Raw genomic sequence first — 15240 nt, 5'->3', positions numbered from 1 at the left:
TCCCACCAAATCCTGATCATCCACAGTAGCCAAAGAGAAATATCTGTGTGATTGTTCCCCTGATGCCTCCATGTTTAATATATATAAATTCAAAGTTGGCCAGCAAAAAGCTACTATAACTCAAAACACATGGATTGAAGAGATAATATAATCAAAAAATAAGTGCAAAGTCCATGTATAAGAGTAGGCAACCGGATATCAATATGTCCCAAGTGAGCTCTACGACAGAGTATGGCAGATGATAATAGTAATAAGACCATGCAGAGTTCACAGCAAACAAACAGAAACGTCAAGAACAATCTGACTCACCACTCCAAGGAAGGCTCTCCGGTATCCACCCGACAAGGGTAGTGGGCAAACCGCCACCTCTAAACCCTTCCACAATCGGGGACCATTCCGCTCACCGCTACCGGTGTTTCACTGCTCCGTGGCGAATACCTTTCTCCGAAGTCGATGCGGTCTCTTCTCCTTGGCGTCTATATCCAGCATGTACTACTTCGGCACTTCCGGATGACGTCAGACGCTGCATCGATACAGCTGATACATGTTGCACTTCAGTTGCTAAAAGCTGTGTGATATAAGTAATCTCTATCTGCCAATTCTTTAGTGTAAGGATTCCACTCCTGGTTTTTCTTATTACTGCAGCTTACCTCTACTCACCTGTATTTAAGGCATGTCCACGCCCCAAACAAGTGCTTAGTTATTGTGTTCATGTCAGCTAAGCTCTCTGCACTGTTTGCTAAACCTGCCTGAATAACAGGATATTGAAAGCAGATATTACCCAAACTATTGGATTACAAATACCAGCTGCAGCTGGTCCATTAAAAGACTTATCCTGCCTGACCGTACTGAATACCTAAAATTTCCACTACTTGATTCAGTGCTGCCTGTTCCTGCGCTTCCCACTGGGAATCATAACCGCATCAGTGTTCACATACAACCTATCACCTACCGGGACATCGCCAGGAAAAGCATCAAGTGAGTTAAAACTAAAAGTTACCTCTAACCTGCACAAGGACTTCCTTACTTCTATTCCAAGCGGATTGTTACCTATTCAGCGGCTATGTAAGATTAGAAAGCCGCCTTCAGTGTAGCGCTACGGAACCGGAGTGACGTCACCAGCTGGGGAACTCCTCAGAATCAGTCACGCCCCTGTCAGTGGCTGCAAAGTTCAGTGCTCTGTCTCCCCGCCAAGCGTAAGGAATCTAAAGCTGTCAGGTGCTGCAGAGGCGAGACCTCATACAGACATTGCCTGTCAAGCTACAAGGTAACAACAGAGTAAGCCGTGTAGTGCCTATTTGATACTTTATGTTAAAGGCAATTATACCATTTACTTTCTTTCTATCTACTGAAACGAATATTGCTACATCATAACAGTAGCCATATTTCACCGTTTTTGACAATTTAAAGTCATCTGAGAAAACTCACTCTGAAACATCACAGCCTATGCTGAAACAATAGTCTGTAATTCAGAGTGGAACATACATATTATTAATACTCTGGCAGTTGAGATCCAACACAAGATAATCCATTACAGAATAACTAAGCCATTATTATGGATCCAGCCGAGCTCCCACAAATTGTTTTCAACCTGTCCCAAAGAGTAGACCAACTCAGTCAGGGATTAAGAGAGTTACAAGTGGAGAATGAGACTTTGCGAAAAGTCATAAAAGACACCATCACTCCAAAACAGACAGCTCATGAGACCCCATCTGAACCCTTTATTGCTCCACCAGATTTCTTCCATGGGGAAAGAAATCAATACCAACACTTCAAAAATGCTTGTCTGCTCAACTTCAGTCTCAAACTCAGGACCTATCCTAATGATAGGGTAAAAGTTCTTACCATGATAAGCTACTTGAGGGGAGAACCCCGCATATGGGCTGACACTTTATTTGAGACCAACAATCCGGTCCTATCATCCTTCTCATCATTTCTAGACGTTATGGATGAATTGTATAGCGATGCCAACCTGCAATACACGGCTGAGAGTAAAATGAGGAAACTCAAACAAGGATCTAGACCCGTGGAACACTACATAACGGAGTTCAAACAGTACTCAATTGACTCTCAATGGAACGCCATAGCCCTCAGAAATCAGTTTAGGCTTGGCCTTTCTGATGCAGTCAAGGACGAACTAGCAAGAACAGAATTGCCAGAGACCCTTGAAGCCCTCATGAGGTTAAGTAGCCAAATCGATAGAAGACTGAGGGAGAGAAGATCAGAACGCCAATACCCAGACCATGCTTACAAAAAGGTTTCCACTCCAAGCCAACCTGTTCCCAGGTTAAATAGCCCTAGTACTGGCGGGGCTGAAGCCATGGACATAAGTATCTTCAGAGGTCCCCTTCCTCTGGAAGAACGTATGAGAAGGAAGACCAGGGGTCTTTGTATGTACTGTGGTTCCTCATCCCATTGTGTCAAGGACTGCCCTTCTATACCTCAGAAAAAGAGCAGTAAGTGCAATACTAACTTTACCTCCCAGATAATACTTAACAAACCTCTTCACTGTTCTTTAATTTTGTCGTTACAGTGGGCAAGTAAGCACATGACCATTCCTGCCATCGTGGACACAGGAGCTCAAGGGAACTACATCGACAGTACTTTAGTGTCAATCAATAAAATTCCTTTGATCAAAAAATTGTCTCCTATTTCACTTCGTGTTGTTGATGGCTCTGAGATCTCATCCGGGCCTATTACACATCACACTATTCCACTATCAGTCACTACATTAAAAAAACACCATGAACATCTCTCTTTTGATGTTATCACATCCCCTTTATTTCCAATTGTTCTTGGTCTAACATGGCTACAACTACACGAACCTCAGATCACTTGGAAATCTCTACAAATTCAGTTGAATTCACGGTATTGTCAACAAACTTGCCTTAGGCAGTCTTTACATTCTCTGACCACTACCGCTGAGTCTCTTGTACCACATGAATACACTCACTTCTCAGAAGTCTTTAGTAAAAAGGAGGCAGAAACACTTCCCCCTCATCGTCCTTACGACTGCCCCATAGATTTAAAACCGGGTACAACCCCACCTATAGGGCACTTATATCCGCTTTGTCAATCTGAGCTAGAACACCTGAAAACTTATTTAGACGAAAACTTAAAGAAGGGCTTCATTCGTCCTTCCATCTCGCCAAACAAAGATCATTCCCTTCGCCCTATCATAGATTTCAGACAGCTAAACAAGATTACCATCAAAAACCGCTATCCACTCCCACTCATCCCGGAACTCATTGAGAGACTACGGCATGCTACTATATACACCAAGTTAGACCTGAGGGGAGCGTACAATCTCGTACGCATCAGGGAGGGCGATGAATGGCTCACCGCCTTTAGAACAAGATATGGGTTGTATGAATATCTGGTTATGCCTTTTCGGCCTCACCAATGCACCTGCAACTTTTCAGTATTTTATAAATGATATTTTCCACGATCTACTCGACACCTGTGTCATCGTTTACTTAGATGACATCCTGATTTATTCCTCAAATACAACTGAACACATAAAACACGTTAGTTGGGTCCTATCACGTCTCCAGGTCCACCGGCTCTACGCCAAATTGGAAAAATGCATTTTCCACACCAGGACTATAGACTTCCTTGGTTATTCCATCAGCCCTGATGGTATTCAGATTCAAGATGGCAAGGTTGAAGCAGTGAAAACATGGCCTACTCCTGCTACCAGAAAGGACATACAAAAATTCCTTGGTTTCAGTAATTATTACCGGAAATTCATTCACAATTTTTCTAGAATTGCAAAACCCCTTACCAAACTTACTAGCCCCAATTGTACTTTCCGTTGGTCAAAGGAAGCTGCTGTTGCATTTAGTTTCCTGAAGGATTCTTTCTCTTCCGCTCCTATTCTAAAATATCCTGACCCCGAGCTAAAGTACATTTTGGAAGTTGATTCTTCAGATTATGCACTCGGTGCAGTCCTCTCGCAACGCAAAACACCTAAAGATCCTCTATTCCCTATTGGGTTTTATTCAAAGATTATGTCATCAGCCGAAATGAACTATTCCATTGGGGATAAAGAACTCCTGGCTATCAAAAGAGCACTAGAATTCTGGAGACATCTCTTAGAAAGTACCTCCACCCCCATTACCATATATACGGACCACCGTAACCTCGAATTTCTACAAAACAACAAAACCTTATCTGGCAGACAGGTAAGATGGAGCCTCTTCTTTAGTCGTTTTGATTTCCAAATCATGTACAGGCCAGGATCAAGGAATGGAAAGGCAGATGCTCTGTCTCGTAGAGATCCAAGACCCATTCAGCAACAACCACCGAGTTGTATTTTGCCACCCTCGAGATTCCTTGCTCTACTGTCTATTCCAGTTCAAGATTACGAAGCTGCTCTAGCTTCGGAGAACCGAACCCCATTGAACTCCCTAACTAGGAAAGATGGCTTGTATTTCTATGGCTCTAAGTTATATATCCCAGAAACACTTAGAGCACAGATCATCAAGGAACACCATGACCCACCTCTAATTGGTCATCCAGGAATCAGACGCACCAAGGAGTTAATGACCAGAACTTATTGATGGCCATCAATGGAAAACAGTATCAAAGAATACATTCACAGATGTAACACCTGTATAGTATCTATATAATGATAAGCAAAACAACCAAATAGTGTTCAGTACTCCCTACAGTCTTGAATTTAACAAAATCTGTAATATCATCAAAGAAAGTCTGCCAATTTTGGCAGTAGACTCAGGTTTGGAGAAAGTGGCCAGTGGAGGATGTAGATTTGTAGCAAGAAAAGGCAAAACAATAGGAAACATGATTGCTCCTTCTGAACTTCCAAGCATACACAACCAAACTTGGCTTCCAACAAAACTTGGGTTCTACAAATGTAAAGCACAAAGGTGCAAAACTTGCAACCATGTAAAGGAAGGACAAAAATTCACATCTACCGTTACTGGTTTTGAATATAATATTAGATTCAAACTAAATTGCAAATCAACCCATGTTATTTACCTCTTGACCTGTAGGGGGTGCCAGATTCAGTACGTTGGTAGAACCAAACGTTTACTGAAGGACAGAGCACTAGAACATATAAGAGACATTGAGGATCCAGATGTAAATACCCCAGTCTCAAGGCATTTTAAAAGCATGCACCAAAGTGATGCTACATTAATGTCTATTCAGGCTATTGACCACGTCCCCAAACACAGACGAGGGGGGGACAGGGAGTACAAATTGAGCTATAAGGAAGCAAAATGGATCTTCCTATTAAATACCAGACATCCTAAGGGTATTAACAAGGAAAGTGATGTTAATTTATTTATTTAAACATCTCCCCCATTCTGATACATGTAATTATTGCATATAACCCCTTCTGGTTCCTAATATCAATCGTTCCTTAAAGATGTTTAAAACATATATTTTAAAAAAAAGACACAAATATTCAATACTGAAAACCTAAAGTTTATCACAACACTGTTGTTTAAATTAAGTGCCTATAAGTATTTAAGCTTAAAATTATAATTTTTCTAAATTAAAAGCAGCACTAGAAATATAGGTCCTTGTTATTCCCACTCTAACAAAAATGAGTTCTGTGTACCTTGCAGTGAGTAGCATAGACAGGAAAGGGTTAACCTTATTGTTCTTAATTATGTAAGGTCCCTTTAAATAGAGGCCAAAGACACAGCACACATACAGCAGTGATCAAGCGTGTCTCTACACGCGAAACATGTCTGCGGTTTGCTTTGCTGTGACCCTGACCTCATGCTAAAGGGAGCGCTTTGCTCTGAATACTTGTTTTTAATGTTGTCCCAATAAATACTGTTACTTTTTAAATGAAGCCTCAAAGGATTCTCTTTGTTTGATACTTACGTCTTCTTCAACTTTGGTGCCTGATTGACCTCCTGCCCTGTGTAGCCCGGAAATACATTGTGTATCCTGTATAGTATCTAAACCTGAGAGGCAACCTCCTTATGGACATCTTATACCTCTTGAAATCCCTAAGTCACCTTGGGCTCACTTAGGTATGGATTTTATAGTTGACTTACCACCAAGCTCTGGACTTACAACCATATTAGTCGTAACAGATCACTTCACTAAAATGGCCCATTTTATTGCTTATCACAAGTTACCTACTTCTTCAGAAACAGCTCATTTGTTCCTGAACCATGTTGTAAGATATCATGGACTACCAACTATCTTGACCACCGATAGAGGAAGCCAGTTCTCCTCAAAGTTTTGGAAAGCACTCACGAAGACTCTTCAAATCGAACAACGACTAAGCACAGCCTTCCACCCCCAGACGAACGGCCAAACTGAAAGATTAAATCAATGGCTCGAACAATATTTACGTTGTTACTGTTCATATCACCAAAACAATTGGTCATCTTTCCTCTCCATGGCCGAATTTTCGTACAACAACACTATCAATAGTACTACAAACTACTCCCCTTTCTTCGCAAATTATGGCTTCAATCCTAGATTCAGTATTCAACATTCTTCCTCAGAAAATACACCATGCGTTGATGAATTGATACAAAGTTTGGCCGAAAATTTCCAGCATATACGCACAAATATTCAGCATGCACAAGCATCCCAGAAAAAGTACTATGATTTACGACGGAGAGTCGCCCCTAAGTATAATGTTGGAGACTGGGTGTGGTTGTCGACAAAAAACATTAAATTACACCTACCTAGAAAAAAACTGGCCAGTTTATTCATTGGACCATTCAAGAATACTCGTATCATAAATGAAAATGCTGTCACCCTAGATCTGCCTGACTCTTTGGTAATCCACCCCACTTTCCATGTTTCGTTACTTAAGCCTTATGTTGGTCAAGTCCCACCTATACCTCTCCTTCCTCCTGACCCTGTACACCTGGACCCTCACGTCTATGAAGTTCATGATCTTCTGGATTCGAGGTATTCGAATGGAGAACTACAGTACCTTGTGAGATGGAAGGGTTTTTCTCCTGAGGAGGACTCTTGGGAACCTCATACCCACATAGATGCTAGAAGGCTTGTTGCACGTTTCCATAGACGTTACCCGCATAGATCTAAGCATCCAGCCGTGGTCGGCTTGCTTGAGGGGGGGGACCTGTAAGGATTCCACTCCTGGTTTTTCTTATTACTGCAGCTTACCTCTACTCACCTGTATTTAAGGCATGTCCACGCCCCAAACAAGTGCTTAGTTATTGTGTTCATGTCAGCTAAGCTCTCTGCACTGTTTGCTAAACCTGCCTGAATAACAGGATATTGAAAGCAGATATTACCCAAACTATTGGATTACAAATACCAGCTGCAGCTGGTCCATTAAAAGACTTATCCTGCCTGACCGTACTGAATACCTAAAGTTTCCACTACTTGATTCAGTGCTGCCTGTTCCTGCGCTTCCCACTGGGAATCATAACCGCATCAGTGTTCACATACAACCTATCACCTACCGGGACATCGCCAGGAAAAGCATCAAGTGAGTTAAAACTAAAAGTTACCTCTAACCTGCACAAGGACTTCCTTACTTCTATTCCAAGCGGATTGTTACCTATTCAGCGGCTATGTAAGATTAGAAAGCCGCCTTCAGTGTAGCGCTACGGAACCGGAGTGACGTCACCAGCTGGGGAACTCCTCAGAATCAGTCACGCCCCTGTCAGTGGCTGCAAAGTTCAGTGCTCTGTCTCCCCGCCAAGCGTAAGGAATCTAAAGCTGTCAGGTGCTGCAGAGGCGAGACCTCATACAGACATTGCCTGTCAAGCTACAAGGTAACAACAGAGTAAGCCGTGTAGTGCCTATTTGATACTTTATGTTAAAGGCAATTAGACCATTTACTTTCTTTCTATCTACTGAAACGAATATTACTACATCATAACAGTAGCCATATTTCACCGTTTTTGACAATTTAAAGTCATCTGAGAAAACTCACTCTGAAACATCACAGCCTATGCTGAAACAATAGTCTGTAATTCAGAGTGGAACATACATATTATTAATACTCTGGCAGTTGAGATCCAACACAAGATAATCCATTACATTTAGGGACCACACTCCAATGCTGGAAAAGACTTGTTCCAAAACCGGATAGGAAGGCTCCTCTCCTTCCAAAAAATGTAGAAAAAAGAAATCCAAAGAACAAAGATCCTCAATAAAAACGATATGCTTTATTTAGTAGTTAAAACACATGGGCATCAGGAAAGCATAAAAGAGCAAAGAGCCGGTCTTACGCGTTTCGGCAAGACATAGCCGTAATCATAGACCATAAGTGCTCTCAGGTGATACATTCATTTATACCTAACACAAGTTACCCATTGGATAAAATCACACACCCTCTAATCACCCTTTTCTATGTTTAAAGGGAACAGCACACAGAGTTCAAATATGGACATATATATACAATTGTTAACAACTTGATTCATAGCATAAAAGTATATAAGTATATAATACTTTGCAAATATGTACACAATAAATAACAAATGGGAATTTCATATAAGATGACATAATAAAAATAAATGTAAATATGACAGACAATTTTGATGAGTTCATAAATACACAATAAATGCATAACAAGTTTTTATATATATATATATATATATACAACTCATATCCAAAAAACACCAATACCTCACTAATATATGCTCATTAAATATTATAAAACCCAAACAATGAATATATAATGGGTCAATAAACTTAATTACTAAATCTCATTTAGGTATAGTGAAAGGTAATTTCATATCTAGTGGGTTAGAAAAACCATCATGTCAATTTTCAATACACCAAATTTTATATAAATTACAAATATCATTGCTTAATTCTCCCAAAAATTAATAAGGTCATTTTCAGAATTGAACCCCTCAGGCCTACGTGTGCACAATTTGTGGATCCAATAGACCTCCTGCCTAGCCAAAATAGGCCATTTATCTCCACCTCTGGGAGGGCATCTAATGGTTTCTATGGCATTCCATTCAAAGCTGCACACATTGCCATTGTGGACTTCAATAAAATGACTTGCAAGATCAGAACAGTGGTTTTTGTTCCTGATATACCCTAGGTGCTCACGTATACGAGTATGAACATCACGGGTAGTCATACCCACGTACTGTAATTTGTGACACGTGTAACCAATAAGGTAAATCACGAACGTAGAAGAACAGTTGATACATCCTCTAGTATCAAACACCTGATTAGTAACATATGAGCTGAAAGAACTACCTAACTTGATATGTTCACAGGCTTTACAATTTTTCCCGCATCTATACGTTCCATTGTGTCTTAACCAGGAGCTATGACTAACAGGTCTACGTAGTTGACTTGGTGAGATCAAATTACCAAGGGTAAGATTTCTCCTATAGGTGAATCTACATCCTTGTTTGACCACATCCTTCAATAAATCATCTCCATATAGAATGGGTAAATACTTTTTGACTATATTACAAGCTTGGTAATATTGATTTGAATACCTAGTAATAAAGTTAGGTTTGTTGTCAAATTCATCTTTGTTAGCTTTAAATATATGTCTCCCCTGAAGAAGACATCTTCTATCGCTCCTAACTGCATATTCCTGGGCTTGGTTAATCACTTTGTCACAATAACCACGTTTTCGCAGTCTTGAACCCAAAGTTACACATTCAGAGCTAAACACATTCTCCTTAGAGCAGATTCTTTTAGTCCTAAGGTACTGACTCTTGGCTATACCCTGAAATACATGTTTCGGATGGGAACTAGATGAATGGAGTAAGGAATTTCCTGCTATGGGTTTACGAAATAGCTGGGTTTCAATTTTCCCAGAGTCCAAATCCATCACTAATTCCACATCCAAAAAATGTATTTTACTTTGCGGCCATTCATAAGTAAACTGAATATCATGGACACAAGAATTTAAGTACTCAACAGAACCTTTTCCTTCAGAAGAAGAAAAATTTGTGATAAAGATAAGGTCGTCTATGAATCTTTTGTAGCATATAACCCCCACGAGAGGATTCATTATCATGTCCAAAAAGGTATTTATACTCGAACCAGCCCATGAATAGATTTGCATGTGAGGGGGCAAATTTTGCCCCCATGGCTGTACCTCTCAATAGAACATAATATGATCCCTCAAACAAGAAATAATTACGCTCCAAAAGAAATTGAATAGATCTGATGATAAATTCCTTTGTTTCATTAGAGTTATCAGTAAACAAGTTAAGAAAAAAGGCAACAGCTTCCAAGCCCAACACATGAGGTATAGAAGTGTATAGGGCTATCACATCTACTGTCAGCCAACTCATATTCTCCACCACCTGCACAGACTCCACAATGTTCAGTAAATGTGTTGTATCCTGTAAAAAACTAGGGAGAGACATGACCAAAGGTTGCAGGATACTATCAATCCATTCTGACAAATGTTCAAATATAGAACCAATCCCAGCAACTAAGGGTCGTCCCTTAATATTCTCCAAACTCTTATGGGTTTTGGGCAAGTGGTGGAAAATAGGAGTGATAGGATTAGATACATATAAAAAATCTAAAGTGTCATTACCAATGATGCCAAGATGCAAACCATCGTCCAATAAGCCTCTAAGTTGTGCCTGGAAACATTTAGTTGGATTTCTACTTAGTATCCTATAAGAGGATGAATCACTGAGTTGGCGTACAGCTTCAGATATATACATCTGTCTATCCATCACAACTATGTTCCCTCCTTTGTCCGAATTTTTTACCACTATAGAAAAATTATTCTGTAGTGAGGTAATAGCCTCCTTTTCCCTACGTGTCAAATTAGAATACTGGTCCCCAATGGAATTATCCAAATCTTTTAAGTCCTCTAGAACTCTCTTATGGAAACTTTCTAGGGCTTTACCCCTTGATTTAACTGGATAAAATATCAATCTATTTTTAAATTTAGGGGGGCATTGAGATAAAGATAAAGAATCTGCAACTTGGTCCAACTCCAAATCTTGGAGTGAGGCCAAATCGCACATATCTCTAAATTGAAAAAGAGAACCAATATAAGTGGTACCAACATCATTTTCAACCCAGGGGGGATCATTAACTTGCACTTTGTCACTAAAATGTCTGCATAAGGTAAGATTACGTATAAACCTATTCAAATCCAGAATGGTCTGGAAACCATCACATTTCTTAGTAGGGCAAAAACCTAATCCCTTATTAAGTACTTTAAGTTCAAACTCAGTTAGAATATATGAAGATACATTAATAACCATATTGTCGCTCACTTCTTGGTTAGCTCCCTGAGAGCATATCTGTTCATTCCCCTCTGGTTTCCTACGTTCTCTGTTCCGCCCCCTCCCCTGGTCTTCAAGGCTAACCGAAAAACCTGACCCAAAGGGGGACCCACACTGGTTTTATCTGAGATACTTTCTTGTGTCAAAGTAGAATTAGTACTAAGTACTGACTTAAATTGGTTACTATTATTTTCAACATTAGTGCCTGTGCTTACATTTTTAGGTATTGTGCCTGTATGGACTGCAGGTTTAGTGGTCTCTATGTGTGCAGGGTGTTTGATTTTCTTCTCTTTATGTACAGTGTTAATAACTTCCTGATGTCTATCTCCTGAACTATTTCTATCAATTTCACTAGGGGGACTTGTAAAATCGCCCTAATTTTCTGAATTAGAGCCTTCCTCATAGGAAGTGGAAAAAATTGACAAAGAATCCTCATCCGTACTCACATTGTCATTCTCTTTAAAGGACACTTTTTTCTTATTCTTATTTTTTCTCCTCCATTTCCTACGCTTATTACCTTTAGTACTTTCACTCCCAATGGTATCATGTTCACTATCATCTCTCTGATTATGTGCCAAAGCTCTGCATCTATGTACTCTGTACCACAGAAAGACATTCCCTGTGGAATAGTCCTTTTGGTCACGCAGAAATTTTACATGTTTAGCCTGTACAATATCATTTTTGTTAGATTCAATTACCTCCTGTAACATTTTATCAAATGAATATAATAAAATCCTGATCATGGACCTCAAATGTGGGAATTTTTTTTACCCTCAAACCCCTCGGTATCATATTAAGGGAAACATATTTATTCATGATCCATGCGTCAAGTTTAAGCCTCAGTTCTTTGAGTCGTAAGAGTTTCAAAGAATGAAACAGATCGCTCAATTTGGTATTTGTACTGTCCAATGAAAAAAGTCTTCCAATTCTAATCCCACCAAATCCTGATCATCCACAGTAGCCAAAGAGAAATATCTGTGTGATTGTTCCCCAGATGCCTCCATGTTTAATATATATAAATTCAAAGTTGGCCAGCAAAAAGTTACTATAACTCAAAACACATGGATTGAAGAGATAATATAATCAAAAAATAAGTGCAAAGTCCATGTATAAGAGTAGGCAACCGGATATCAATATGTCCCAAGTGAGCTGTACGACAGAGTATGGCAGATGATAATAGTAATAAGACCATGCAGAGTTCACAGCAAACAAACAGAAACGTCAAGAACAATCTGACTCACCACTCCAAGGAAGGTTCTCCGGTATCCACCCGACAAGGGTAGTGGGCAAACCGCCACCTCTAAACCCTTCCATAATCGGGGACCATTCCGCTCACCGCTACTGGTGTTTCACTGCTCCGTGGCGAACACCTTTCTCCGAAGTCGATGCGGTCTCTTCTCCTTGGCGTCTATATCCAGCATGTACTACTTCGGCACTTCCGGATGACGTCAGACGCTGCATCGATACAGCTGATACATGCTGCACTTCAGTTACTAAAAGCTGTGTGATATAAGTAAACTCTATCTGCCAATTCTTTAGGGACCACACTCCAATGCTGGAAAAGACTTGTTCCAAAACCGGATAGGAAGGCTCCTCTCCTTCCAAAAAATGTAGAAAAAAGAAATCCAAAGAACAAAGATCCTCAATAAAAACGATATGCTTTATTTAGTAGTTAAAACACATGGGCATCAGGAAAGCATTAAAGAGCAAAGAGCCGGTCTTACGCGTTTCGGCAAGACATAGCCGTAATCATAGACCATAAGTGCTCTCAGGTGATACATTCATTTATACCTAACACAAGTTACCCATTGGATAAAATCACACACCCTCTAATCACCCTTTTCTATGTTTAAAGGGAACAGCACACAGTTCAAATATGGAAATATATATACAATTGTTAACAACTTGATTCATAGCATAAAAGTATATAAGTATATTGTTGTGTTCTCTGTGTATTCAGGATTAGAACATTCAGTTGTGTGCTGTTACCTTGTGTCTGATGACTCTTGCACATATCATGAAGACTCTGCAGCAGGAACTTTAGATAACTTTTATTCAGCTACCACCACATGGCTTATTATTCACTAGCAGGTTCCATCAATAAAACTAACATGGCTTCTGATGATGTCACAGAGACCCAGACACACCCAGAGGGTGTGGTGAGCTGAACTTAAAGCTGCAGCACTTCTAACATATAATTATGCGACAAGGTTAGTGCAAAGATACAGTAAAAGCTGCAGTAATCTTAACATCCCCTTTTTTCTCAAAAAAAAAATAAAATATAAAAAATAAATAAAAATAAAGAACAGACAGTGGATAATATTGTAACATACAACAATTAACTAAACCATACACTTGAACTTAGAACAGTTTATCTCTATAGTCTATGTGCACAAGACCTATGTCGCAGCCTAGATTTTAGTCACAGTTATGTTTTCTGCGATAAATCCGCCTTCGGATTAGGTCATTCCTTGCTGAATAATCTCTCACTGAATCCTCACATTGCCATCTAGAAGGTGGCCTTCTGTTTCTTGAGGGCCGTAGAGTATTTGGTTCAGGAGAAATTGTCTGTGGAGGAGTACCCAATGGTTGTTGATCACCTGTTATATTTTGTTGTTGGACAGAATCATTCTGAGGTTGATCTGTTTCAGTTGTGTTCATTGCATTTTCATCCTCAGAAGACTCAGGTGTGCACCACACTCCATGCCAGATATCCTCACCATCTGAATCATTTGATATTTGTGTAGCTGGTTGAGATCTATGTCTCATTTGTTCTACATGGCGGGAAACTGTACCACCAGCTTGTAGTTGAACTTTAAACATTCTGTTGCCCATGCCTTGTATTATGACAGCTGGAATCCATTTATTTGGGCCACGGTAGTTTCTAACCCATACTCTGTCATGAAGAACAAATTCTGAAACGCTAGAAGTGTTCAACTCTTGTGTGGGATGTTCTGGTCTAACTTTATCCAGTGGCGTTCTCAGGCGTCTTCCAAACATTAACATTGCAGGTGATAGCCCAGTAGTGGCATGGGGTGTGTTTCGATAGTTAAACAAAAAATTAGAAAGGGAGTTTGGATTAAATTTTGATTTGTGAGAGACAGCTAAGTGGCATTTTAAAGTTTGTACAAATCTTTCAGCCTGTCCATTAGAGGCTGGAAAATATGGAGCTGTCTTACAGTGTTTGATGTTATTTGTATCTAGAAATGTTTCAAATTCATGTGATATGAACTGTGGACCATTGTCTGAGACTAAAGTTTGTGGCAGTCCAAATCTTGCAAACATACTGGAAAGAACGACAATGGTTTGTTGTGTTGTAGTACTTGACATTTGAACTACTTCTGGCCACTTGGAATGAGCATCCACAGCCACCAAATACATTCGTCCATCCACTGGCCCTGCAAAATCAACATGGATTCTTGTCCAAGGTTCATTTGGCCATGGCCAAGTTTTTGAGGTGTCCCTGCTGGGATTCCGCTATGTCTGTGCACATGCATTGCAAGCAGCTACATAAGAAGCAATATCTGTATCCAATTTAGGCCACCAAAAATATTCTCGTGCTCTTTGCTTCATTTTTACTACACCCTAGTGTGAGCTGTGTACTAACTTTAATGCTATTGTTTGCAGTAAGTTCGGAATTATCACTCGTGACCCCCATAACAGACAGCCTGAGTCATGCACAATTTCCTTCTTTCTTGTAAAATATGGCTGAAGGTCAGAGCGAACTACTTTAGGCCACCCATGTTGAACAAAAGACTTGATTTCCTGTAAGGTAGAATCAGAGCATGTATAAGTAGCAATCACTTTGGAATTTAGATTTACAGGCTGTGGAGGGGTTTCTATGATTTTAGAAGATGTTGTCATGTGATGTACCATTGGTAATCTAGAAAACATATCCACATTCGTATGATCACTGTGGCATCGATATTTAATGGAGTAGTTGTAAGCCACCAGCTGAAGTGCATAGCGCTGAAGTCGAGCAGCTGTTGTGTTGGAGATACCCTTCTGAGGGTGCAGAATGGACAAAAGTGGTTTA

Source organism: Bombina bombina, chromosome 7 (assembly GCF_027579735.1).
Source record: "Bombina bombina isolate aBomBom1 chromosome 7, aBomBom1.pri, whole genome shotgun sequence".
NCBI classification, from domain to species: domain Eukaryota; kingdom Metazoa; phylum Chordata; class Amphibia; order Anura; family Bombinatoridae; genus Bombina; species Bombina bombina.
This window is presented reverse-complemented; position numbering follows the sequence as displayed.